Raw genomic sequence first — 25,676 nt, 5'->3', positions numbered from 1 at the left:
CGACAGCACAGTGAGCATGGGCTGTGTCCTCGGGCTATGACAGCACAGGGAGCAAGGGCTGGCTCCAGGAGCGATGGCAGCACAGTGAGCACGGGCTGTGTCCTCGAGCTATGACAGCACAGTGAGTATGGGCTGGTACCTGGAGCGATGACAGCACAGTGAGCACAGGCTGTGACCTCGAGCTATGACAGCACAGTGAGTACGGGCTGGTCCTGGAGCGACGACAGCACAGTGAGCATGGGCTGTGTCCTCGGGCTATGACAGCACAGGGAGCAAGGGCTGGCTCCAGGAGCGATGGCAGCACAGTGAGCACGGGCTGTGTCCTCGAGCTATGACAGCACAGTGAGTATGGGCTGGTACCTGGAGCGATGACAGCACAGTGAGCAAGGGCTGGATCCTGGAGTGATGACAGCACAGTGAGCATGGGTTGGGTCTGGGAGCAATGGCAGCACAGTGAGCATGGACTGGGTCCTGCAGTGATGGCAGCACAATGAGCACGGGCTGGGTCCTGCAGTGATGGCAGCAGAGTGAACCTGGGCTGGATCCTGGAACAATGGCAGCACAATGAGCTCGGGCTGGGTCCTGGAGCGAGGGCAGCACAGTGAGCATGGGCTGGGTCCTTCAGTGTTGGCAGCACAGTGAGCACAGGCTGGGTCCTGGAACGATTGCAGCAGAGTGAGCACGGGCTGGGTCCTGGTGATGACAACACAGTGAGCCTGGGCTGGGTCCTGGAGCAATGGCAGCAAAGTGAGCATGGGCTGTGACCTCGAGCTATGACATCACAGGGAGCAAGGGCTGGGTCCTGGAGCGATGGCAGCACAGTGAGCATGGGCTGTGTCCTCGAGCTATGACAGCACTGAGCACGGGCTGGGACCTGGAGCGATGGCAGCACAGTGAGCACAGGCTGTGTCCTCGAGCTATGACAGCACAGTGAGCATGGGCAGGGACCTGCAGTGATGGCAGCAGAGTGAGCACGGGCTTGGTCCTGGAGTGATGACAGCAGAGTGAGCCTGGGCTGGGTCCTGGAGCAATGGCAGCACAGTGAGCATGTGCGTGGTCCTGGAGCGATCGCAGCACAGTGATCACAGGCTGGGTCCTGGAGCGATGGCAGCACAGTGAGCACGGGCTGGGTCCTGGAGCGATGGCAGCACAGTGAGCACAGGCTGGGTCCTGGAGTGATTGCAGCACAGTGAGCACGGGCTGGGTCCTGGAGTGCTGCCAGCACAGTGAGCAAGGGCAGGGTCCTGGAGCGATCGCAGCACAGTGAGCACAGGCTATGTCCTCGAGCTATGACAGCACTGAGCACGGGCTGGGACCTGGAGCGATGGCAGCACAGTGAGCACAGGCTGTGTCCTCGAGCTATGACAGCACAGAGAGCACGGGCTGGGTCCTGGAGCGATGACAGCACAGTGAGCACAGGCTGGGTCCTGGAGCGATGACAGCACAGTGAGCACGGGCTGTGACTCGAGCTATGACAGCACAGTGAGCACGGGCTGGGTCCTGGAGCGATGGCAGCACAGTGAGCACGGGCTGTGTCCTCGAGCTATGACAGCACAGGGAGCAAGGGCTGGGTCTTGGAGCAATGGCAGCACAGTGAGTATGGGCTGTGTCCTCGAGCTATGACAGCACAGTGAGCATGGGCAGGGACCTGGAGCGATGACAGCACAGTGAGCAAGGGCTGGATCCTGGAGTGATGACAGCACAGTGAGCACGGCTGTGTCCTGCAGTGATGGCGGCAGAATGAGCCTGGGCTGGGTCCTGGAGTGATGACAGCACAGTGAGCTCGGGCTGGGTCCTGGAGCAATGGCAGCACAGTGAGCACGGGCTGGGTCCTGGAACGATTGCAGCACAGTGAGCACGGGCTGGGTCCTGGAGCGATTGCTGCACAGTGAGCACGGGCTGGGTCCTGGAATGATGACAGCACAGTGAGCAAGGGCTGGATGCTGGAGCGATGGCAGCACAGTGAGCACGGGCTGGGTCCTGGAATGATAGCAGCACAGTGAGCACGGGCTGGGTCCTGGAATGATAGCAGCACAGTGAGCACGGGCTGGGTCCTGCAGCGATGGCAGCAAAATGCGCGCCGGCTGAATCCGAGAGCAATGACAGCACAGTGAGCACGGGCTGCGTCCTGGTGGGATGACAGCACAGTGAGCAAAGTCTGGGCCCTGGAGCAATGGCAGCACAGTGAGCACGGGCTTGGTCCTGGAGTGATGACAGCACAGTGAGCACGGTCTGTGTCCTGGAGCGATGGCAGTTGAGTTCACATGGGCTGGGTCCTTGACTGATGACAGCACAGTGACCACAGGCTGTGTCCTGGAGCGATGGCAGCACAGTGAGCACAGGCTGGGTCCTGGAGCGATGGCAGCACAGTGAGCACGGAATGAGTGCGAGAGTGGGGAGCAGAGTGCGAATGGGCCTGAGCCGCTAGCACATGGAGGTGGCCTGCTTCATGTTCTGTGATGGGCGAGCACGGACTCATGTAGGAAAAGGACGAGAACATCTGAAACGTAAGCACTTTAGAACACTTTTATTGTCATTCTAGACTTCATAACCTCTGTTCGCAAGCTGACCTTTATTTAAAATAATGTAAGAATACTTAAAGTATCTGTACCTAAGATGGCGCTGAGAGGTGACATTTTCAGTGTGCTGCACGTACAATAAATGCTATTCTATTTAATTATTTTGCCTTTATTTGATGACTTTAGCCTCACTTTATTAACCAGAATTCTTGCCTCAGGGCTGCATGTAAAAAATTATAACAATTTGACAGTATTCTGTCTTTCAACAAGAAACTCACAAAAATATTATATTATTTCTGGATTGGTGTTCTGTTCTTCATAGTCACTAGGCCAATAACATGAACTCTATTTTCTCTATCCAGGTACTGCCGGACCTGCTTTTTCTTTGTTTATATCTGAGTTGGAGTCCATTACTAGTTTTCCATAATTGAAAGGTGAGAAACAGTGGAGTAGATGTCTGCAGTGATGAAATTAGGAAAGAGAAATGTAAATGAGTGTCCTCTTGCTACGCCCCAGCCTCTGAACAGATGCTGTTTGATAGCAAATTTGCATTTCTTTGGTACAGTCATTTTAGCAGACTGTTTTGTCTATGTGACACAGGTAATTTCAAATTCAGTTTAAAAGCTGTCTTCACAGCTTTGCTGTCCCCGGTTCTGCTTAATTGCACTGAGCTGCATATGTTGTTATCTGTTAATACTGATAACAGCATGTGTGGGCATCAGCTTGACAGAAATGTTGGTATGTGTCATGACGTGAAGTAAGTAATCGTAGAAACCAGTTCCATTACTTCATGGGTATAGAGCAATTCAGTCTTTCTCAGTCTATTGTTCGTGTATTCATGGATCTTAGCAAATAAGTAGGCAGCAAGAGAGAATGAACATTGGGAGAAATCACCAGGTGTGATTATGTGCATTCCTTGACATTCCTTCACATCAATAAAATAAATAAAACCACTTGTTGACAGCATGGGAACAACCCTATCTTGATTGTTAGAGTAGTTGCTTGGGGGTTATTTACGTACCACATTTTTTGTTGTTCCAATGCACCTCGTAGTACATGAACTACTTTTTGAAGTGTAATCATAGTTATAACATGGATAAACGGCATTCAATCTGTGTACTGCCACAGATAGTCAGGAGATAAATAATCAGGCAAGCTGTTAAAAGGATGTTGTGTGAAGGAGAAAAGAAAAGACCAAAACAAACCTATTGCTTTTAGAGGGAGGTTGTGCATTTTAAACAAGAGAGTTGAACCTCAAAATATGTTGTAAGAATAATTATAATATAAGAAACTGTTTAAAAATGTCTGTGGATAAGATTAATTTGATTTTGCTGTATCTACTGATTTGTTCATCAGTATCATCTGTTTCCTCTTTTCCATAAAGCATTTCATTCCGGTCATCCTTGCTCTCTACAAATTGCGCTGGCTAATTCTCTGTTTTCCTTGTAAAATGATACTTTCTTTTATTCACTTGTGGGTCGTGAGTGTTGCTAGCTGGCTAGCATTTCTTGCCCTTCCTTGGTTGTCCTTGAGAAGGTGCTGATGATTTGCCTTCTTGACCTGCTGCTGTCTATGTATTGTAGGATAACTCAAAAAACACTTAGGGAGAGAATTCCAGGATTTTGACTCAGTGACACTGAAGGAACGATGATATATTTCCACGTCTGGATAGTGAATGGCATGGAGGAGAACTATAAGTTGGTGATGTCTCCAAGTATCTACTTCCTTTGTCTTTCCAGATGGAAGTGGTCATGGGTTTGGAAGGAGCTGTTTAAGGATCTTTGGTGAATTTCTGCAGTCCATCTTGTAGACAGTACATACTGTTGTGACTGAGCGTCAGTGGTAGAGGAATTGTATGCTTTTGGTTGTAGTGTCAATCAAGCAGGATACTTTGTCCGGAATGTTGTCAAGCTTGTTGAGAGTTGTTGGAGCTGCAAGTGGAGAGCATTCCATTATACTCCTGATTTGTGCCTTGTAGATGGTGGACAGGCTTGGGGAAGCCCCAAGGTACAGTATTCCTAATGTCTGACATGCTGTTGTAGCCACTGTGTTAATGTAGTGAGTCTAGTGAGTTTCCTAGTCAACAATAATCACCAGGATTTTGATAGTGTCGGATTCACTGATGGTAACACCATTGAATGTCAAGGGCAATGGTTAGGTTGTCTCTTGTTTGAGATGGTCATTGCCTGGCATTTGTGGGACGTGCATGTTATTTGTCACTTGTCAGCCTAAGCTGGATATTGTCCAGATCTTGTTGCATTTGAACATGAATTGCTTAAGTTTCTGAGGAGTTGCAAATAGTGCCGAATATTGTGCAATCATTGGCAAACATTTAACCTTATGATGGAGAGAAGATCATTGACGAAACAGCTGAAGCTAGGATACTAACCTGAGGAACTCCTGTAGAGGGGTCCTGAAGCTGAGATGACTGACCTCCAACAACCACAACCATCTTCCTTTGTGTCAGGTATGACTCCAACCAGCAGAGAGTTTCCCCTTGATACACATTGATTCCAGTTTGGCTGGGGCTCCTTAATGCCACATTCAGTTGAACATGACCTTAATGTCAAGAGCTGTTTCTCTGACCTCATTATTGGACATCAAGGTTTTCATCTTTATTTTCAAAACAATCAACTCATTTAACTTCATTTATTTATCTCATTTTAACTTACCTCACACTCCTGCTGGTCTTCTGCAGCTTTTCATTGTCATACGAATGCTTTCTTATTCACATTCTTTTTAATCTAGTTCCTCCTCCTCACAGACATTCAGCTTGGCTGAATAGTAGAACTCTTCTGAATTAGAAAGTTGTGAGTCCATTCAAGAATTTCATAGAATCATAGAAAGTTTCTAGTGTAAAAAGAATTCATTGAGCCCATTAAGTGGCTGCCAGTCCGTGAAAGAGCAACTACTTCCCTCCTTATTTTCCATAGCACAACAACATTTTTTGCTTCAGGTAATTGTCCTGTTCCAGTCATGTTCAGAATGCTGCATTGAATCTATTTCCACTACACTGTCCGAAAGATGATTTCAGATCATAACCTTGCATTGTGTAAGAAAGTTCTTTTTTAAGTCACTTGTTTTTTTAATCAATGGCTGTCAATCTGGGTTCTCTGGTTCTCAACTTTTCCACTATTGGGAACAGTTTCTCCCTAATACTCTATCCAGATCCATCGTGATTTTGAAGACTTTTATTAAATCTCCTTATCATCTTCTCTTCACCAAGGAAATCCATCTGAACTTCTTCAATCTGTCCACATAATTGAAGCTCTTCATTCTTGGAATCATTCCATCTCTCCTAAATCATGGTGCCAAGAGTTTGACACACTTTTCCAACTGAGGCCAAATCAGGGTTGTTTACAATAATAACTTACATTGTTTTTGCAGTCTGCACTGATATTTATTATGCTCAGGATCCACTTTGCCCGTTTTACTGTTCTCAACCTGTCCCACCACTTCTAATGATTTGATTTGAGCACATATGCCATTAAGTTTGTCTACGCCTGCACTCACTTATAAATTGTAGCTTTTATTTAATGTTGCCTTGCCCTGCTTTCCTACCAAAATTATTCACTTCACACTTTTCTGCACCTGACACTTGTCCATCAACCAGTTTCTCTCATTTTGAAGTCTATCTTCCTCATAATTCCCATTGCTTCCATGGTTTCTATCCAGAGCATTGAGTATAGGAGTTGGGAGGTCATGTTGCAGGCTGTGCAGGATATTGGTTAGGCTCCAATCCTATTCCTAGTCTCCCTCCTATTGAAAGAATGTTGTGAAACTTGAAAGGGTTCGGAAAAGATTTACAAGGATGTTGCCAGGGTTGGAGGATTTGAGCTGTAGAGAGAGGCTGAATAGGCAGGTGCTGTTTTCCTTGGAGCGTCGGAGGCTGAAGGGTAATCTTATGGGAGTTTATAAAATCGTGAGGGGCATGGATAGGGCAAACGGACAAGGTCTTTTCCCTAGGCTGGGTGAGCCTAGAACTAGAGGGCATAGGTTTAGGGTGAGAGGGGAAAAATATAAAAGGGGCCTAAAGGGCATCCTTTTCATGCAGAGCTAGGTGCGTGTATGAAATGAGCTGCCAGAAGAAATGGTGGAAGCTGGTACAATTAAAAGGTATATGAATGGGTGTATGCATATGAATAGGAGAAAGAGAGGACTGCAGATGCTGGAGATCAGAGCTGAAAATGTGTTGCTGGAAAAGCACAGCAGGTCAGGCAGCATCCAAGGAACAGGAGAATCGACGTTTCGGGCATGAGCCCTTCTTCATGAATGAGGAGAGTGTGTCCAACAGGCTAAGATAAAAGGTAGGGAGGAGGGACTTGGGGGAGGGGCGTTGGGACCTTGACCTCCTTCCACCTATCACATTTCCAACGCCCCTCCCCCAAGTCCCTCCTCCCTACCTTTTATCATAGCCTACTGGACACACTTTCCTCATTCCTGAAGAAGGGCTCATGCCCGAAACGTCGATTCTCCTGCTCCTTGGATGCTGCCTGACCTGCTGTGCTTTTCCAGCAACACATTTTCAGCTATGCGTATGAATAGGAAGGGTTTGCAGGGATATGGGCCAAGTGCTGGCAAATGGGACAAGATTAGGTTCGACTATCTGGTCAGCATGGACAAGTTGGACCGAAGGGTCTGTTTCCATGCTGTGGCTATCTCTATGGATCTGTAGCTGCAAATTTTGAAAGCGTACCCAGTGTGGCAAAATCTAGGTTGTTCATCTTCTTGTTCTGCCTGAGTTCTCTGCCTGATGGCAGTTCCAACCCTCAGCATCCTGACCCCCACCATAGTACAGCAACAAGACAGGGACCAATGCACCCAGATTGGAGCAAGGATTGAACCCAGTGCTGATGGCACTGATCTGATTTACATCAGCCAAGCCCATAATATACATCAAGAAAAACCTAACCATCTCCAGGGAACCCCTTCCTCCAATCCCATAATAACAAATTCTCCATTACTCTCTGCTTCCTTCCACTCAGTCAATGTTATATCCATGCTGACAATATTTTTTTTATTTCATGATCTTCAACTTTGCTGAAAAGAAAAGTCCACATACACCACAGAAACTGCACGATCCTATCAACCTGATTAAAAAGCTCAATGGATGCTAACATTTCAGTGCACTTTTAATTCATAACAACATAATTGGATGTGGTGCTATACAGAATGAGATGTCAAACCAAGGTCATATCTAGCTGATCGAAGTGTCATAAAAGTTCTAACAGCATGATTCAAAAAGAAGAATGTAGTACTAACATAAATTTTCATTCACCCAACATTATCATCACTCTAAGCTAAATGTGACACACTCAAGTAACCTGGAGAAAGAAACCCTGAAAATTTCAGAAACACCTGACAGGTCCAGTTAAGATTATACTTGCTGGAGTTACGAAGAATATGGCGGTGGGGGGGCAGGTAGCGGATAGGAGTGTGAGGGGGAGGAGTGCAAAGGGGAAATCTTTGACAAACTGTTAAAATCCAAAGAGGACCATATAGGGTAGAAGCAGAAAAGGAATTCCCGATGGCAGGGGAGTGCAGAGCCAGCAAGTCACAGTCTAAAGATACGTGGCAAATTCTTTCACACAGTGTGGGTGAGCCTGTGGAATCCACTACCACAGAAAACAGTTGAGACCTAAACATTGTATGGTTTCAAGAAGCATTTGGATGCAGCACTTGCGGCTAAAGGAATCAAAGGATATGGAAGGAAAGGTGTTACAAACTAATGAATTGGATGATCAGCCATGATCGTAATGAATGATGGAGCAGGCTCGACAGACCAAATGGCCTATTCCTGCTCCTATTTTCCATATTTTTTATAGATTCCATGGGAAAAAACAGACCAGTTAAAATTTCAGCTACAGCCATGAACACTGAGGTAAGAGGTGGACAAGTATGTTGAAATAATTAGAAAATGGAGAAGAAAATATATGTTTGTTTTTAAAAAATCAATTAACCCAGAGAGTAATTAGAAATGAAATGACGTAGCAGATTATCTAAATTAAATAACAAATAAAGTATGAAACACTAAATAAACAAAGAGGTTATTGTAGGGAAATATCATTTGAAAAGACAGCAATGGCACGCACATAAATAAACTTAGGATCAGTTTTGATGCCGTGCTAAATTTAAATACAAGAAAAAACTCCACAAAATCCAGGAGAATGTATCAGATGTAGGGCATGTCCTGGAGTCCACCCAGGAAATATATTGAAGTGTGTGCCCATTACATTCCTTGCAAAAGAGTACTGAGAAAGAAATGAAGACTTTGTGATCTGCTCCAATGTTTAGGCCCAAAGTTACATGTCATGGGTCAATCCATCAATCTTGCCAGTTGGACATCTTGATATTAACATGCTTATTGCCCATGCCCATAACCACAATCCTTACTAAGACCTGGTGGATATTTCACTCCCAAACATAACCCAGCAGGAACCATTTGGGAAGGCCAGAAACAAACATTATATCCAGCATAACTTGGAGCCTGTTTTGACCAAGTTAAAGTGGAATCTTCTGGAAGAGAGTCACCAATTTTCAGTTTGTTACTTTTAGAGAAAAAGCCTTCAGTTCTCCCATGAATAAATAGTGGAACCTTTGACTCATTGATAGCAAGCACAAGCAACAGAAAGGCAAGCTGCTGAGAACTCCCAAGCTGGAGTGTACAGTTGACAGGAATGCAGGTTGCAATACCATCACCCTAATTTTCTGACCCACACTTCCTTCTGAGTATATAACCCTGCTGAATGTGTGTGATTGGTGATTGTACCTTTTAACTTTTTCTGATGTTAGAAAAAAGTTTTCAAAGTACTTCTCAGATATGTATGTACTCCTGCATTTAATTTTACCTGAGGTAAATCACTTTTTCATTGTGCTGCAACAGGCTTATCATATCAAGCATGCCAACATATTGAAAGTATTAAATTGACATAAGAGCCCAAAGCCCCATGTAATGGAGGCCTCTCATCTTACCATCTGCTTGAATATAATTTGAATCAAGATGAAATACTGGTTTTACTATTGGAACAGGCATATTGATTGGCAGGACAGGCCTGCAGGTCATGAACAATGGGTCAGGCTGTAGTTCATTCCTCAAACCAGACTATCTGCAAAGTTATGCAGAAAGAAATGGTGCCTATGTGTTTATTCCTTTAACATTAGTTCCAAAAATAAAAACCTGGATTTACCTCCATTCCCCTGTCATAAATCAGATAGGATATTGGCAAGCAAAACAAAATGATGAAATGGGGTGTGGGGTCTGTCACGGATAAAATTGATATGTTGTCATATTGCCATGATCAGTGTTTTTTGTTTGTGAAAGCTGTATTTTTTCTTACCTGCAAAATGGTTCCCCAATTTAAATAGTTTTAAAGAAAGTGTATTTGTTATCACATATTTGTCTTGAATGCTTAAAATGAATCTTACTCACCTGACTAGTACCAAGTGGGATACAGACAAAGACCCAAATTGTCCCCATAATGGAGAGCTCTCTATTGTGACATGAATGATAGAAGTGGTCTAAAAGTACAAGTCTTGACCTAAACATGGCACTTCCCATTATCAGGAAGTGGCAGTAGACAATCATAGAGTCATAGAGATGTCCAGCATGGAAACAGACTCTTCAATCCAACTCGCCACGCCAACCAAATATCTTAAATTAATCAAGTCCCATTTGCAGGCACTTGACCCATATCCCTCTAAACCCTTCTTATTCATATAATCATCCAGATGCCTTTTAAATGTTGTAATTGTACCAGCCTCCACTACTTCCTCTGACAGCTCATTCCATACACGCGCCACCCTTTGCAGAACAATGTTGCCCCTTAGGTCCTTTTTCAATCTTTGCCCTCTCACCCTAAACCAATGCCCTCTATTCTGGACTCCTCCACACCAGGGAAAAGAACTTGTATTCAGGTCAAGTTTTGCAATTGCACTTTACAGTGACGTCTGACCATTTAAAATCACCAGATTCTCCACTGTAATGGGATTTGGAATTCCTGTAGCATGTAATCCTGAGTGTAGACATTAGACCTGCCAATATGAAGTCTGAACTTCATGGATTCATCTGGATAATCAGGGTCCCTCTTTGCAAAGGTAAGGTACTCTATGGAACAGACTGCCCTGTGTCCTTCTCTCATTTGCAGGTACATTGGCTGCCAAGTTTTCTTGCTGCTAATTTAATGGCTTCCTGGTGAATTCTGTCTCTGCAGAGCAGATTTGTACAATCACAAATATGTGACAGTGGAGAAGGCCTATTGCATCTGATCTGGCTCTCTGAACATTTTGATTTAGTGCCAAACTCTTGCTTTTTCCATGTAGTACTGCACATTATCTCCATTTAAATAATCACCCAATGTCCTCTTGAATGTCTCAGTAGAACCTGTGCCTACTACATTTCTGGGCAGTGTATTCCCAATTGGAATACCCACTGTGTGAAAGATTTTTCTCACTTTGCAATTGCTTCTTTTGCAGAACACTTTAAAACTGTGACCTTTGATTTTCAATCCCTTTACAAATGGAAACATTTTCTCCCTCTCTAACTCTGTCCAGATTTCTCATGATTTGAAACTTGTATCAAATCTCCCCTTAACCTTTTCCTTTTCAAGGAAATCTGTTCCAACTTCTCCAATCCAGTTACATAACGGAAGTTTCTCATCCTTGGAACCATGCTTGTAAACATCTTTTGAGGTCTCTCCAATGACTTCACATTCTTCCTGTGGCTTGGCATCCAGAATTGTACGCAAATCTGCAACTAAGGTTTAAATAATGTCCTTTGCTAACTCCTTGCATTATACTCTATGCTCCTATTCATGATTTCTTGAACCCTGTATGTTTTATTAACAGTCCTCCCTACCTGACCTGACACATTTTATAACTTATGTACATACACACTCAGGTCTGTATATTCCTTCATACCCTTTAGAATAGCGCCCTTTATTATCTACTGACTCTCCTTTGTAACAAAACACAGTGGTACAGTAGTTAGCACTGCTGCCTCACAGTGCTAGAAACCTGGGTTCGATTTCCCCTTGTGCACTTGTCTATGTGGAGTTTGCACATTCTCTCTGTGGGGGTTTCCTCCCACAATCCAAAGACCTGCAGGTCAAGTGAATTGGCCATGCTAAATTGCCCATAGTGTTAGGTGCATTAGCCAGGGGTGATTTTGGGGTTGGGTCAGGCTGGGTTTCTCTTTGCAGAGTCGGTGTGGATTTGTTGGTCCGAAAGGCCTGTTTCCATACTGTTGTTAATCTAAACGTTACTTCATACTTCCGACATTGATATTCATCTGTCATCAAACCAACTTGTCAATGTCTTTTTGAAGTTCTGCCCTTTCCTCCTCGCAATTTACAAAGCTTCCAGATTTTGTGCTATTTGCAAAATTTGAAATTATCCCCTGCACATCAGGATGTAGATCTTTGCACATATAATCAGGAGAACAAAGGGTCCCAATACCAAAATCTAGAGAACTCCACTACAAACTTTTAGCCAGCTTGAAAAATGACCACTATCTCTGTTTCCTATCACTTTGTGTCTATATAACAATAATTCCTATTATTCTGTGACCTATCACTTTTCTGACAAGTCTATTGTGTAGCACAATATCAAACACCTTTTGGAAGTCCATGTACATCACATCAACATCATTATTCTCTTCAACATTCTGTTAGCGCTTCAAAAAACTCCAGCAAGTTAATTCAACATAATTATTCACAAATAACAATTCCATGCTGACTTCTTAATTGTTTCTCGTTTTGCTATAATCCCATTATTACTCCCATTCTGATTAATTGTTTCTTGAAGCTTCCCATAACCAATGTCACACTGACAAGTCAGGCTTCTCTGGTTACAATAAGAGCAGGCAAAATATGGTGACCCCGTCATGTATGTTATTTAAGTTCAAAAGATGATGCATTAATTACACATGCTGTGTTGTCTTTTGGTACCTTGTGATGAACCCTGGCTAGTTTAGATCAGGAAAATCATCACAATCCAGTGAAAAGTCATTGGAAAGTGAGATCTCCAATGCCTCATGCAGGTTCCAGTCTGAATTTTTGTACATCTTTTGTCTGTGAAATAAAAAAGATGTTAGCTGGAAGGCTGTGGGTCTATGTTAATGATCCATCCTTGAGGAAAGGGATATGTGAATTCCTTAATGGGTGTGAATGTCCATATTTAATTAGGTTTGTGCTTGGGACTCAGCACTGTCTGAATCCCAAAATACAAAAGGTTATATGCTTTGCTGTGGTCATTTTAGCAGTCTATTTGTGTTAATGTTTTTAAAGTATTGACTAGCTCTCCATAATATACTGGAAAATTACAGGCCTCTCACTACCTCTCTGCCCAAACTCAATTTTCCTCCAGGCATCTGCCATTAATATCATTGGGATGACCGCTGGACTCCCTTATCTAACCTGTTGTGCTCTATTTACAGCACAAGGCAAAGCCTGGCGAGCACACATTTCCCTGCCTTAAACTTGTGTTGTTGATACTCTCAGGGACTACCAGAATCATCAGCTCAGAATTCCTGCAGAAGGACCCCCGATATCTTTTTTTAGAAAGAGAAGAATCCCTCCTTCCCATTTTCCCTTAACTAACCTAAAGTTGAAGGTTGCTGATTCCACTTTTATTGTTAAGCATTTAACTTGACCTTCAGATCGGGTGGTATGATAGCAGAATTTATCTTGGAGTAGTATCCCTGCTTGTTGTTTGAATCAGTTACAAAGTCCAAACTAGGACATTCCAATTTTCCAGGGTTAGGAAGAGTTAAGTCTAGGCAATGCTGGCGCTAATTCCCAATGATCTAAGTTATCTTGGCCTGAGCCTCACTCTCCCTAACTCAAGAGAATTTGGCATGATTTCTGCTTACTACACGAGCCTCATTTTGACCTCTTAGTCTTGTTCCTTTTCAAAACATTTTAATGATGTGGGGCAGGCTCCCAGTAACACTCAGGCGCATAATCCTGAACCTGAGGAAAGTGCTGTCTTGCAGAACATGTAAAAACAGCTCAAGTTATATTAGAAAAGTTCTGAAGGTGAATGTGTAAAGGGCAGCTGCTGGTTTGGATCAATATTTAAATAGGACAAGTGTGTGTAACTTATTGGAGGGTTTCCTTCAAGCGTTCTCTCAAGATGTATCAGGAGACTTCTGTTTCCTTGCAGGAATTACCTTGCCTGATGCTCTGCAGAGGCAGTAATAATGTAGAAGATGCCAGACAACTGAATTGACTTGCCAAACTCTGTTTACCACTGTAAATCCTTTAGAGTGGGTTGTTAGTTAACAGTCAGCAGCAATCCCAGAGAAAGCTGATCTGAGGAAATACAAATTGGAAGGTGGCTGTAAGCATTGGAGCTGTATTTGCCTGATCTTTCCATCATTACCTTTGTACATCTGGGCAGACTATAAGTGGAAAATCCAGGTTCTAGTTTCATTGTTTTCCCTGCCCCCTCATGATTGCAAAACTCTTGAAGAATTTTTTAAGTACTTGGGTGTGTATCGTGACTCCCCAGATTATGATGTTTGGAAAGGTATTCTTGTCAGAGTCAATCCAGCACATGGTTGGCAGCATATCTGACGTGTGTAAAATTGATTTAAAAGGAATACAGCAGTGAGATGATTTGTTTCCTTGAAATATAATCATATCTTAAACAAAATTTGTGGTGTATTGGATTTCATGTTGAAATGCTTTTAGATTAACCCAGTCCCACCCATGATTTTTTTAAAAATTGACAAAGTAGTGACTAGTTCCATCTGCATATTATCAGCTTGCTTGGTTTTTACAGTAGGCTTGGTCAGATTTGTGCACAATTTTCATCAAATTCAGAGTTTGAAAGCGGTTTCGGCATTTTCAGCCCAGCGAGATGAAGGATGTTGAAAAATAAATATTCTGGTACCATTTTATGCCAAAGTTTGACAGTTTAGTGGATCAGTTCCTATTAGGAGCTGAGCCAGGACTCCCAAACCTTCTTTTACATTGGACCTTTTACGTAGGACCTGTATGGTCAGCACACAAGGGAAACTCACCCATCAAGCTGTTCCATCATAATCAGCACACATGTGAATTTGTCTGGTCTTTCTGACTGGGACCACATTATACTGCACATTTAAGAATATTCAAGGATGAGAAAAGGCCAAACTGTATTTTTCACTTCATAATTTTTTAAAAATTATACAAATTGAAAAATGTAGAACAAAACAAAATAATTTTGTAATTTTCTATTGGAAGGCAAATAAGATTTTTTTGAAAAAGGTCACATGTATGTTTTGAATCACACAACACAACTACTTCCAAATAAAGAAGCTCAGGCGACTGACTGTGTGGAGTTTGCACATTCTCCCCGTGTCTGTGTGGGTTTCCTCCGGGTGCTCCGGTTTCCTCCCACAGTCCAAAAAAAATGTGCAGGTTAGGAGAATTGGCCAGGCTAAATTGCCCGTAGTGTAAGGTGAAGGGGTAAATATAGGGGAATGGATCTGGGTGGGTTGCGCTTCGGCGGGTCAATGTGGACTTGTTGGGCTAAAGGGCCTGTTTCCACACTGTAAGTAATTTAATCTAAAAAAAGTGCTTCCAAATAAACCTGTTGGACTATAACCTGGTGTTGTGTGATTTTTAACTTTGTCCACACCAGTCCAACATCAAGTCATGTATGTTTTGCTGTTAGTACAGATATGATGGGCCAAATGCCATTCTTCTGCACATTAACAATGCTGGGTTTCTGTGACCTTTAATGGTTTGCTCCTGCATGTGCATTCTTTAACATTTTAGCTTTATATTCACAATGTTTATTTAACTTTGTTGTACAACCAAAAAAATCATTGATTATTTTGGACACAGTGGCAGTTCAATAAATTAAGCAATGTGATGGCACAGAGGAAATTATTCACTAACTAGACAGCAAAATCAACAGTCATGATAAAATGGTGTCCAGAAGACCCCATTACATGTAATGCAATATCAATGTATATTTGCTGAAACAAAGACTTTGAAACTAGCTCTGTGTTGTAAAAGGCCTTTGAAATTTCTATGATTTGTATACTTAATGAAAAATTGTAATCTCCTGGCTCTCCAAACCATCTCTCAGGCACAAGTGATGGAATAATCAGTATTTGCCTGGAAGGGTGCAGCTCCAACAACACTCAAGAAACTTGACATCATGCAGGTCAAAGCAGGCTGCTTGACTGGCACCATATCCACTCCCTCGACCTCCAATGCACAATTGTGACAGCACACACAAGATGCACTGTAGCAACTCATAAAGCTTCCTAAAGACAGCACCTTCTAAGCCTGTTACTATACTAGAAGGACAAGAGCAGCAGGTACACTGGAACACCACAAAATTCAAATTTCCCTTGGTCATTTATTATCAATACAGTGCCATTCCTTCGGTTCCACTGGATCAAATCCGAGAACTCCCTTCCTTACAGCACCACCTTTCTACTTCCACCAAATGGACTTCAGTCCTTCAAGAAGGCAGCTCACTATTACTTTATCAAGGGGCCACTAGGTTTGGGGCAATAATGCTGGCTCAGCCAGTCAAGTTCACATCACATGAATGTATGACAATTAAAAAAAAGGTATAATGCAATCCTGCAGTATTAAAAATGGATCTGATACCAACTGTAACAACACATATATGAAAAGATAAAATTTGTGAATGCTTAACTTTATTGATTTCATTTGTAACCAAAGCATTTTGTTTACTATCAATTGCATGAATTTTCATGAACAAATTTTAAGACAGTTACAATATGTTTTGGGGCATCACCATCTGCTTTCACAAATTCAATGGTAGGATTGAATGTTTAAAGTCTGCTCGTGGTTATGTCTTCGATTCATATTCAGCAGGAAGCAAATTGAAGAAAATCAATTGTTCAAATCACTCTTTCATATGGCCCATCAACATTCAACTACTTCAAACCACTAAAACAAGATGTCAGCATAATTTTGGAGAAAGAAGTGTTCGCATAAATAGGACAACAAGAAACTGAACTGCTTGTATTATAGAGCTGTAGAACAAGAGCTATACCCAAGCTGTCAATCAATCAAGCTTCCAGCTGGCAGAAATAAATCAGACGGAGGATTCATAAACGCCTGGAAAATAATTCAACGGCTGAATTCCAGAAACACTTGTCATTGCTTGATTTGTCAATAAAACTTTTGTTGGTGCACTATTTGTCGACCAAGCATCAGTTACATTCTGATGCATTGGGAGGTGGGAATGGGGGTGTGTGGTGGAGTGGAGAAGGTTCGGGGGTGGGGATGTGGTGAGGTTGACAGTTTGTTCTGTTATGTCATCTGGAATCAAATTAGCGGAAAATGAAACCAACTTCATCACCTCTACAGATAAGTGTTGAATTGTACCTTGGTAGATCAACTCCAGTAAAGGTGGTCATTACAGCAACTGCCTTCAGCGAATTAAGTTCCAAACTCAATTTTGTAACAGCGTTTCCACAAGAGGGAGTCTAGACTCCAATGGCGATATAGCTGTGACATTTACAAGTAAAAACAACTCAATTAATACTAGAATTTAGCGAGTGGTTTTCATTACTTGGCAATATATAGCTTTAAAATTGCTTCATGCCTTTGCTCCTCCCTTACCAAATGATTGTCACAGCAGGACAGGTGTCATGATGCTTTGAGATGAGAAGAGAAAAAAAAAGAGAGGCAATGGCTGTATGTTCCAATAAAGCAAAGCTTTAGAGCAGAAGTTAAGCCAAATTTTGGTTTCTTTGTAAAATGACAGCCATGCAGCTACAATAAGTATATAAAATAACTATCTCAACAAGTGGTTTGGGCTTGTACTGGTTGGAAGGTTTTCAATTGCATTCACTTGTACAGTGAAGGTTCTGTCTCAAAAAAGACAGCTGTTTACTTTTAAAGCCTTATTCTTGGGAATTAATTGAAGCATTACCTCTGTTTATAGAGGTGTTGTTAATTTGATTTATTTCAGTTCAAATTTAGCTTTTCTTCAATCTTCAATTATTTCAATAGATCTGAGGGGTGCTGTTTGATCAAAATTGAATGGAACGTTTGGCCACATGAAGATCTTGGTCACACAATTCAGCTGCCCGGTGCTTGGGTTTTTTTTAAGGTGTTTTGAGTAATATTTTGTTTCCAAAATAGTGTCTGCAGAGTGTGCACACATTTCACAAACTGTACTGGACAACACATTGGTAAGTGTAAGCAATGGAATGGACACAAGTACAAAAACATAAGATCCATTTGGTGCCAGTGCCATTAAACTGCCAAAGTGGCTGACAATGCTCTAATTGACTTGCAGCTTCAGATGGAGTGGCATGTTGCTGACCTCGGAAGTGATCCTTGCAAAAGGCCACCAAGTAACTCCCTAAAATCTATTGGACTTTTCTGTTCAAGCAATGGTGGGGGCCGGAGGGGGTTGGTGGGGGGGATTCCCACCCCTTTTTGTGCCTGCCACCACATTCAGAACAAAAAACAAAGCAATTTACCATTGTTTCCCCTGGATAGGGGAGAAGACAGGAGCACATTTCTAACGTAAGTGGTTGATCGTTTTGGGCTAAGATGAGGAGACATTTCTTCACTCAAAGATTGGGAACCTTTGAAATTTTTTATCCCAGAATGTTGGCTCTGAATATATTTAAGACTGAGGTGGACATATTTTTGGTCTCTCGAGGAATCAATGGTTATGGGGAGCAGGCAATAAAGGAATTGAACTTGTGATCAGCTGTGATCATATTGATCAAGGGTGCAGGCTGTATAGTCTATTCCAGCTCCTATTCCTTACATGAACTGGGTCTTACAAACACAGCTTGAAACACTCTTTTACCACTGATTATATGCATGTTGCTTTTCAAGCATTGTACAACAAATCTGAGATGTCTGCAAGTTTAAAGGAATTCCTGTTCCTCAATGTTCAGTTGGCAGATACCAGCATTGGTTAGCTTGGTAGGAATCATGATAGCATTTCATGTTTTTAAACAAAATCAAACCTTACTGTAGATGTGGAAAGAAATTAAACAAAGTAAACACTATTAATGTAAGCGAGTTTTGAGAAGATTTGTAGCTCAGATTGAGGTTCTGGATGTAGGTTTGCTCGCTGAGCTAGAAGGTTTTGTTTTCAGACGTTTCATCACCATACTTAGTAACGTCTTCAGTGAGCCTCCGAATAAAGCACTGGTGGCGTGGCCCACTTTCTATTTATATGTTTAAGTTCCGGTTGGAATGCCATGCTTCTAGGAATTCTCATGTGTGTCTCTGTTTGGCTTGTCCTTGGATGGATGTGTTGTCCCTGTCGAAGTGGTGCCCTTCCTCATCCGTATGTAAGGATACTAGTGAGAGTGGGTCATGTCATTTTGTGGCTAGTTGATGTTCATGTATCCTGGTGGCTAGTTTTCTGCCTGTTTGTCCAATGTAGTATTTGTTACAGTTCTTGCAAGTAGCATGCTTTTGGATGATTCCACAAATTAATCAACATAACTCTTTGATTTGTAACACATATGAATAATCCTTTTCTAATGATCACAGGACAATGCTTCCCAGACTTAATGGCACCATTACAAATTAACAGCAAATACCCTGCTGTTTGTGATAGCATCTTTTTAACTGTTGACACCTTAAATCCACACAGTCCAATGTTTTCACATAATAAACACCAATTTTATTCAAATCATGTTTACTCAGGGGAGCTTATCAGTTTCTAAATCAGATGCCCCAATTTTCTACAATTAAATTTTAATGCCTAAAACTACAAGCTTTAAATTAAAACATGTAAACCACAAGCTAGATTTTTGTAATAACAGCCATTTTCTGTTGGCATCTCCATTGAAGTTCTCAACTGATTCCTCTGCAGCAGATCTCACGTGCAACTATGCTTTGTGACTAATTGATACCAGTGCTTGTCTCTCACCCTAGACCCGAGTTCTTAGTTATCGCATTATGCAGACCCTACTGGTTATCAACTAAATTATAGATTTTTATAGATGCACCATAGAAAGCATTCTATCTTGATGCATCAATGCTTGGTTCGACAACTGATCTGCCCAAGACCGCAAGAAATTAGAGAGAGTTGTGGACATAACCCAGTCCTTCACGAAAAGCAGCTTTCTTTCCATTGATTCCATCTATACTTCCTGCTGCCTCAGGGAAGTGCCAACATAATCAAAGGCCCCTCCCATCCCGGTTACACCCTTTTCTACCCTCTTCCATTTGCCAGAAGATACAAAGGTTTTAAAACACGTACCAACAGATTCAAGAATAGCTTCTTCCTTGCATTTATCAGACTTATGTATGAATCAGTCATATATTAGAGTTGATCTTTCTGTGCACCTTCTTTGTAGCTGTAACACTATATTCTGCTTTCTGTTCTATTACCCTGATGTACTTATGCAAGATATGATTTGTTTGGTTAGTACACAATACAATACTTTTCACATCTCAGTACATGTGACAATAATAAATCAAATGAAAATCAAAATCAATAGTAGATCCTAGCCCAACGACAGTGTTAGACATCTTAAATAAGCATGCAAGACAGAGGTAGTGGTGAGTGGAGTATGACGAAAGCAAGAGGTGCAGGCTTACGGCTTCTGGAGCTTGTGAGGCAGAAGAGATTGTGGGATGAAAGGAAGGTGGAATGTGAGAAGGAGGATTAGATATGTACAGACTCTTATCTTCACTGGTGTCAGTTCCACTACTGTCTCTGGTGTAAGGCATGGTTATTGCAATGATATTAAGCTTTGTTCATGAAAATAAGGGAAAACATCTATGCCTAACCCTCCCTCCCACCCCCATCAGTTAACTGCTGTTGCCTCAAGCATGTCAATGAGAGTATTGCAAAGTATTTTTGGATGTGACTGTTATGCTTGAGTAGTTGGCAATGCATGAGCTGTGAGGTATGGATGTGTGGTTTGCAACACCACTAAGTATGTGAAGGTGAAATAGTGCATACGCCTATTTGGTATGAGCCTTGGTGGAGATTATTGAGAGTTGAGTGATAGTAGCATGGTAATTTGAGCAACGATCAAGGGCTAATGGTACACTTGGTGGGATAGGTCACCTGAAAATACAATCACTGATTTTGACCACTTGCTTGAGGTCTTGAACCTCTGGCACTACATTCAGGTCCTCAGATTATCTGCTGGACCAGCTTCACAGTTTTTGGCTGGATGGCGAGCTGATTCATCTGTGAATAGTAACACTTTTCCTCGTGTCAATGTCTTGCATCAGAACCTTCTGTGCACCATCTCAGAATCTCGGGGTTCAGTCTCTGCCATGGGTCATTCCCACATCCAAATTGTGTTTAGAATGTGCCTCAGCTCATCCTATGTAGGAGTCAGAGGTAGATTCAATTACTACTGGCTGGCTTGAATTTGTACCAGCATCTCACAAACGTAGCCCCCTTCTTAAGCATGATTTGGAGGAGCCGGTGTTGGACTGGGGTGTACAAAGTTAAAAATCACACAATACTAGATTATAGTCCAACAGGTTTATTTGAAAGCACTAGCTGCTCCTTCATCAGGGTGGTTGTGGAGTATAAGATCGTAAGACCCTACACATGCACCAACTCAACAATCACTTTACATTGACTGCATATTGCAATTATTAAAACAGCAAGCAACATGCATGTTGCTTTCAAGCTGCATGTATGACAATAGGTGTAGTTAAGTGTTCATTTTGAAACTCGTACATTTTTAAAGGTATCAAAGTTCCTGGCCCTTATTTTCATTTTGAACATTTTTCAAGTGCAGAAGCTATTTTAATAAAAAAAGTGAAAATAGCTTGCATATTATTTGTTTCACACTGCAATTATAACCTCACACCGTTGAAACAGCACTATCAAGTATTAGTTTTAAAAAAGTTGAAGTTTTTTGCTTTTTCTCAAAACATAGCTATCTGCTTTTGATTCATTGCCTTACTGTAAAAAGATCTTGTGTTCAGGAACAGCTTTCCAGCAGCAGTTGGAGACACCTGTATGAATATTCCATAGCCTTGCCTTTAGGCACCACAGCACAATAGCTAGATCATTAACAGTATCGTATGTAATTTAGGGAGAGGCACGCATACTCAATGGCCTTTCTGCACGTCGAGCCAAACTCTTACCACCAACTTCGCAACCCCCTCCCACTTTGCTCCTGTTCAGCACAGATCAGGCAAGTGCTTGCAAACACTTTGGGTATCACTTGACAGCATTCTCAGGGCGACTCATCTGCCAAGGAGTCTATTAATCTGTCTCCAGTGCAGCATAAAGCACAAATCAATCTTGCCACCGACCACCCTCATTGTTAAATATATCGGATTATTTATACTGTGCAAGAAATTCCATTTTTCTCTTTGAAAAGTTTTGCATGTTGCAAGATTAAGTCAGTAAACTGTAATCCAACAATAAAAATGGTTGAGTATAATGTATAATGCATGTGCAAAGATAGCCATATATCATAATAAATTTGAGCGCTTAAATATTAAGTACAGATGTACCATATATGTATAACTACATTTATTTGAAGAAGTGAGTATGGATTCTATTTAGACCATTACATTTTGAACTCCCCCCATTTAGTGTGCAATTTGCAAAAGTACAGAGAAGCATCTTTCTTTTTAAAAGCAGATTGCTTGCTTGTAAATTGGCACAACATCAAATCAGAATTAAATCAAAAAATTTCAGGACTGGATTTTTACTCACCTAATCACCCAGGGGAGAAGGGGTCAGAAAAATATGGGGAAGCAGAAAGTCAGGAATCTCTCTGCATGCTGTGGTGTGTTTATGTGAAACACCACAAATCAGTTCCTTGTCTGAAAACCTGACTGTTAGAGGTGATGTATGCTTATTGACTGCTACCAACTGCACACAAAGGCATTTCCCAGCAGATGTGGAGGTCACCTGACCAATTATATTCCTCCCTTTTCAGGGGAACAAAAATCAAACAGATGCATGCAGTATCATTTGTAGTGACAAGTTATGCAAGTTACCCAACAGACATGGCCGATGTGAAAGTTGCCATTCATTAGGAAATATTTTGTAAACTCTAGTCAGTTCCATTTTCATCAGTCTTTAGCTGTACGTTCCAAATATGATCTTTAAATCGCACATAATGGTTTTGTGGGTGTTGTCATTGTCTGTTACTGTGGTGTATGATTATTACAAGGGTGATGTTCCTTCTACAAGGAGGCCCCTTCTCATAATGAGTACTGTTGCCATGGTAACTGCTGTTGTTGATCCATTTCTGTCATACGATCTCCACAGTGTGGAAACAGGCCATTTGACTCAACAAGTTCACATCAACCCTCCAAAGAGGATTCCACCTAGACACATCCCCCTAATCTATCCCTGTAGCCCTGCACTTCCCATGGCTGATGCAGCTAACCTACACACCCCTGCACACTATGAGCAATTTAATATGGCCAATCCATCTAACTTGAACATCGTTGGAGTGTGGGAAGAAACCAGAGCACTTAGCAGTAACCCATGCAAACACAGGGAGAACGTACAAACTCCACACACACCGTCGCCCAAGGTTGGAATCGAACCAGGATCCCTGGTGCTGTGAGGCAGCAGTGCTAATTACTGAGCCACTGTGAAATAGTAGATCTCTGAAACTGCTGATAATTTTGTACTTTGTGCAGATGGTGGAATAATGTCTTGTTCTTGTTGCAGTGAAGGCATGGAAAATGTATGTATGTATTTGTGCTGTGATGGTATATCTGGGGTGTTCACAACTGCTGCACACAATGAAGGTGACAACTGTTCTACACAGGTCAGAAGTTGTCTTGCAGGCTGGGATTTGTCGAAAGCTTTGAACATTTGCTCTCTGGCTCCCAGTGCTCAACATTGCATTGACTTGGGATTTTTATCAATCTGGAATTTTACTTTTTGTTATTTATTTTTGATTTTGTCACTAATGCTTATTACTACATCTGGTTCAAATTTTTTTGGGGCAGTGTAACACTAGTCTTTGGACTGGACTACTTTCTGTGCCTTCAGTGGGTATATTTCTCCACACAAAGGTTGCCTTGTACAAAACTGTGCTAGCTTTCCTCAATTGCTTTGTGATAACTTTGATGATTTTTGACTGCCACTTCAGCCTTTGCATCTGACTAGGGATAATGTGGACATGGTGTATGGTGAATTTCACAATCATTTATGAAGTGGCTGAATTCTTCACCTATGAATTGAGGACCATTGTCATTCACCTCAATGTCTGGCAGGCCATAATGACTGACATTTGTTTTCAGATACACTTCAATCTCATTGGTAGTTGGTGACCTCAGCTGGACTAGCTTACAGTTGTCAGATTAATGATAATAATATAATCCTGGCAAATTGAAAAGGTCTACTTCAAGCTTGATCCATTGTCAGTCTGATATGCTATACATCATAAGTGGTTCTTTTGCTTGCTCTGTTTGGTATTTGTTACAAACCTGCACCAGCTGATGTGGTGCTTAATCACATTGCTTATATTTGTGAATCCCTTATCTTACCTACCTCAGACAAGACTCAGTCCTCAGCATCTCTTTCCTTATTGCCATAGGAATCATGACTCTATTTACTCTGTGCATCTAATTGTATAGCCTATTTGAATTGAAATTGTCTCTCAAATGCAGTGTCTGTATTAAGCTGATTACTCCCAGAGCATGTTGAGCTATAAGTTTTTGAACTCTGCCCTAATATCTTCAACGTTTTTCCATGGGGAGTTCTGCTCTCAACAGCAGTCAGGAATGTAAAACAGTTTTCTTTAATTTTCTGTCATGTCTAGGTGATATCTGTGCAAACAAAATAGCATAATTTTCAGATGCTTTGGAGCACATAGAAGCAGTTGGGGAAATGTTTTGAAGTGGTATATCTTTTCTCTTCTAAACAGGTATTATAAGTAAATGTTCATCAGCAAAGATAATAGCCAGCATTATTTCTTGACTGGAGTGCAATGGTATTCAGTTTGCACTAATGCCTTTGGTATCAATGTTATTAGTTGTCCTGGCTGAATGAAGATTTCTCCAAGCACTATCACACTGCAAGGTGACTTCATCATTGCTATCAGCACTAGCATTGTCATTACGAGTTGTTTAATTTAATTAATAGCTGCTTCATGCTTTGGGCCATAATGCAAATATATATCCTTACCAGTGATCTTGCATAAAAGTTCATACTCTGATGACAAATCAGGCAGGATGTTTGCTAAATAGTTCAAGTATCAGAGGGCATAGATTTATGTTGAGAGGGGAAAGATTTAAAATGGACATAGGGGACAAACTTTTCATACAGAAGGTGGTGCATGTATGGAATGAGCTGTTAGAGGAGGTGGGTGGTGGCAGCTGGTATAATTACAACATTTAAAAGGCATCTGGATAGGCAAATGAACAGGAAGGGTTTAGAGGGATATAGGTCAAATGCTGGCAAATGGGACTAGATTAATTTAGGAGGAGTTGGATTGAAGGGTCTGTTTCCATTATGTACATTTCTATGATTCTATGATTCTATTGAACAAATTAGTGGGCGGCACAGTGGCACAGTGGCACAGTGGTTAGCACTGCTGCCTCACAGCGCCAGAGACCCGGGTTCAATTCCCGCCTCAGGCGACTGTCTGTGTGGAGTTTGCACATTCTCCCCGTGTCTGCGTGGGTTTCCTCCGGGTGCTCCGGTTTCCTCCCACAGTCCAAAGATGTGCAGGTTAGGTGAATTGGCCAGAGCTAAATTGCCCGTAGTGTTAGATGTAGGGGAATGGGTCTGGGTGGGTTACACTTCGGCGGGTCAGTGGGGACTTGTTGGGCCGAAGGGCCTGTTTCCACACTGTAAGTAATCTAATCTAATCTAAATTGTTTCACTGTTTTTGCATTTGTTAGTTACTGCATTTCTCTACAGCTCTCACTTTGACATATTCTGGATGAAGATTAGATAATGCTTGAGAAGTACAGCAGGTCAGACAGCATCCGAGAAGCAGGAAGATTGATGATTTGGGCCAAAGCCCTTCATCAGGATGAAGTCTTTTTCTTGCCAGTAGGTGACCTACCTATTTCATTTTTGGGTATCATTAATTGCATCTTTTTCTCATTCAGCTTCAGGTTCATCAGGCAAGCACTCACTAGCAGTCACATGAGATTCTGATCAGGGTTTGAAATGTTTTTTCCATTATTTCAGCACATCCAATGCCTGGAAAATAATCCAACTAGCTTCCACTCTGGAAAGATCATT

The sequence above is a fragment of the Chiloscyllium plagiosum genome, unplaced genomic scaffold (genome assembly GCF_037043375.1).
Source record: "Chiloscyllium plagiosum isolate Xiang-an unplaced genomic scaffold, Cpla_swu_hap1 HiC_scaffold_3, whole genome shotgun sequence".
In the NCBI taxonomy this organism is placed as follows: Eukaryota; Metazoa; Chordata; class Chondrichthyes; order Orectolobiformes; family Hemiscylliidae; genus Chiloscyllium; species Chiloscyllium plagiosum.
The sequence above is the reverse complement of the archived record's forward strand: the minus strand, read 5'-3'. Positions refer to the sequence as shown.